We start from the raw sequence: 4,038 nt of genomic DNA, 5'->3' as shown, positions 1-4,038 counted from the left end.
TGCCAAGCTTGTTCGGAGTTTAGAAACAATCCAGAAAGAATTGAAAATGTCTTAATAATCGAAGAAAGGAAATTTGTTGAATTATGCGAAGTTATCAAGGAATTAGATAATGAATTTTCGTACTTACTTTCGATTGTAGGTTTTTGCATGATAAATTTTGTAGCTAGTTGTTTGTATTATGTCATGTTTGCTCCACCCGTTGATAAAATCATCTTTGCATTTCTTGCAATGATAATTACAATATCATATGTGACTGTTGGTATGGCTGTCGCTGATATTCCAGTAAAGGTAAGCAAAAGTTTTAGTGTCTTATTATAATTGGTTAAAATTGTATTAAACAATAATTTTGATTTTTGTATAATCTTTTTCTTATATTAATTTCCGTATATTGTTATAATATTCTGTTTTTTGTGTAATCTGTGCTCATCTTCTTAATCTTCTTGTCATGTGATTCCTATACAGGAATAAAGTTTTCGTATAGATGTATTTATCACAACACACTTGACGTAATTTAGTAAATGTTAGATGCAGGAGAACCCAATTTTGAAAAGTATTAAAATATTTACTTTACTTTATACAACAAGCAATTATTTGTTGTGTCATCGTCACAATTCCGAGCTGTAATTTTTAATCATATTTTTCAGTTATTTAATTTAGAATATATGATCTCCACCTCAAAGTAGTAGTGGTTTGCCCCTGTATATCATACGTTACCAATGAGCAATAGAGTTATGCTTGTCATCAATTTGACTCCTTTCAGGTCATAACATTTGAATTAAAATGACGTAACTTTCAGTGCAAATCAGAAGTTGATATATAATTAATCTGGGTGTTCTGCTCCGAGTCTTTCCACATTTTATCTCGCCATTCATCAGTCTTGCTCCGTTCTCAAGATTGAGTAAGGACAAAAGTGGAACGACAGTGGGAATTTATAAGTCTAAAATTTTTTCAAACTGCAGTCCCGTAATAATGCTGTAGATACATTTCGAAAAATTTTGAACGGGCCTTCATATTTGTTGGATGAACATATGAAATAATAAAACATTTATTTATCAAACGGCAACAGGCATGTAGCACATATTCACACGAAACAATGTTATTCTCCTGTTCTAAACACAACATATAATATAAAAAGCTATTTTCGTAATATATTATTTAATTATTTAAATTAATAAAACAAAATATTTAAATTTTATTTTCAGGCTTCATCTTCTATAGAACACTTACGCATTTTAAGTATTTACGAACTGGATGTCATTCACAAGTGGAAGGTAAAGTATCTGTTAATTTAGGATGTCTTCATTGTAGAAATTCAGATAATGATTAGACAGATAGTCTAGATCAAATAGACATATATCCTTTAACTACTTTATAGATATAAAATATACAAAAATAAAAAGTTATTCACACCACAAACGACTAAATTACTTCTATTAATTAATCCTATTTTTAGTATAAAAGTTCCTAATAAGCATGACTACAGTTTCCATCTTTAATGTTAACTTACGTTGAAGAAGTTCACTCGAGTCAATCATGTAATTTTATTGGGAATCGTTTAAATAATACGTTTCGCTTAACACATCAAATGAGATAATCTGCATTAATCGAACATACTTCATTCTACGCTTTCAATGAAGTGTTGGCCATAATCGAGAAGTCATTAGAAAACTGATTAACAATTTATCATTTCGAATATTCACTTATAAATATTTGATTAAGAAAACTTTTGCAATTTATTTTGTTTTTGTCTTACAGGTTGTAACATTCATGAAATGGATGGATGTAGATCGCGTGGGCATTCATTATTTTGGAACAATTCTCTATACCAAATTCTATGTTATTGAGGTAATGTCACATTAATAACAAAATAATTCGATATTTCAGCCTAAAAATCTCACCCTGCACTACAGTAAGCATTAACTGAATTCTATTGAATTCATTAATCATCAAGCCACAATAGATACGGTAGATCATCACATATATAATATCAGTAATTAGAATTATACGTGAAGATCGTACTCATTTCCATGTATGAAATTGGTCTGAACTTAGGTGTTGATCAATCCATACATAAACATGGGTACAAACTTCATCTGTATTTCTGATTACTGGCATTATAACCTGTCAATGTCTACCATTGATTACAGGAAATATTACACAGAAACATGACGTATAAGTGATGATATAATGTAGCTATTATATACGTGTATTGTATTGATGTGTTATTATAGATATTTGCGTGTAGTAAAGTGTTACCTTCATCTTTGCAAAATTACGAATTATTTGATAAAGAAATGAGTGCACAAGCATTACCACTTTTGTCAGCTTTTAAATATTTTAATATTTAACAAATTACAGCATTAAAATACAAGTAAATCAAAAACTCTTATTAATATGTACATTTTTAAAATTATTTTCATTGCTTTTTAATAGTCAATATGCTCGATATGGAGTGCACTGTCATCGCTGATGCAATTCAGAGATCTGATGTCGGAAGAATACGTTTCTTCGATCTGCAATAAAACATTATTTAAAAATTTATATAATTAAAGAATAATAAATTCAAAACGAAAAAAATAAAGAAAGAAATAATTGTAATAAATTAAAAACACAGGCAAATGCCAATGTTTTCCTATCTATCATTATAAATTGCTATTCTGATTGTAATTTCGAAAAAAAAAAATAAACTACTCTTATGTATTTACTGTTACTGACTGTTAATAACTCTGTTTTGTTTGATTCTTTTTATATTTGATTATATTGAAACGAAATTTATAAATTAAAACTTTAACAGAGAACTTACCCTTTTCTTTTTTTATATTTAGTGTTTATTGTAAACTTTGAAAAATCCAACAATTAGTTGCTTAACGATACCAGCAATATTTGGTATATTTTATTTTAAAACTTTATATTTTTAATTATTAAAAAATGGCAAAAAACTTAATTTTGAGGGTAGGGATGGGTTTTATAAAAAACGTAAATGTAAACAAAGCTCTCTGCAAAGCTTCAGAGGTTTTTGTTTGCATTTCTCGAAGTTTTAAGTCATCCGTGTTCAAAAATGTAAAATCTTGGGTGATCATATGATGTCCGGTTGCCATACTTTACCAATGTTATCGACTTTAGTCCCTAGCCCGAGTATACTTGGGCAAGAATCAAAAATCTCTCGTAAACGTTCTATGCACTACATTACTCGGGAAAAGCTTATTTTGTATTCTATTGGATGACTTTTATGACCTCAATTAATTTTAAAATTAAACGTCCAGTAAAGTCGTCTTTTTTACCATTTACTTGGTCCCCTCCTATCGAAACAAACGACCGATACAAATGACCGATAATTTCGTGACATATTTGAGTGTTTACGGTAACTGATGAACATCTGTCTATAAACCTTACTTCCACTGAGACTTACATGGGAATAACCTGCCAACGTCGAAAAACAGCTGATCTCAAAGACATTTAGCTCTGTACACCGAACTGCAGCGCGTGTCACGTAATCCGTCGCGATTTTTTTGTTATGTGAAAGATAATTCGCTGTTAAATAATACGTAGTGATGAAAATAAAATTTTATGTTAAAATTTTTTAGAAATGTATTTCAGAAAATGGTGTATTATTGATTATTTTAATTTTTGTGGGGGTTTTTACTGTAAAGCTCAAAAAACAGGAAGTTAGGCTACTAAGGTTCAGCTTACCATATAATGTATAATAACAAGAAACGAATAAAAATATTATTAGAAAATAACGTAATACATTCAAGTATTTACAATAAATAGTACAGAGGTGTGTAAAATCTACTTCCTGTCGTAGCTATAATTTGGCTATGGGAGGGCGGCGGATACATCTCTGCTGAGAGGGCGTCATTGTATTTTTGGAGCACGAAGTGGTGCTTTCCTTCCTTGTAGAGATTGTGAGACCTTTGTAGTTAACAATAAAGTTGTTATGATGTTATAGCCTTAGATTAATTGGGAATACAGATATCCTAGCGTGCGAGAATAACGCATCACTTCCCCCTCAGGCACTATTGAGAACAACCCGCGAAA

General features: G+C 30.0%; 1 long non-coding RNA gene across 1 annotated transcript; it reads left to right on the top strand.

Moving 5' to 3' along the window:
- The first annotated feature begins 1,200 nt into the window (after positions 1 to 1,200).
- LOC136981808 (uncharacterized) lies at positions 1,201 to 2,537 on the top strand. The gene is made up of 3 exons (XR_010881773.1): positions 1,201 to 1,271; positions 1,756 to 1,845; positions 2,434 to 2,537. It is a non-coding gene; the product is annotated as an uncharacterized lncRNA (long non-coding RNA).
- Positions 2,538 to 4,038: the final 1,501 nt, after the last annotated feature.

This window comes from Centruroides vittatus, unplaced genomic scaffold, assembly GCF_030686945.1.
Source record: "Centruroides vittatus isolate TY-2023 unplaced genomic scaffold, ASM3068694v2 contig_794, whole genome shotgun sequence".
Lineage (NCBI taxonomy): Eukaryota > Metazoa > Arthropoda > Arachnida > Scorpiones > Buthidae > Centruroides > Centruroides vittatus.
Note: the sequence above shows the minus strand (reverse complement) of the source record. Positions and strands in the feature narration are given on the sequence as shown.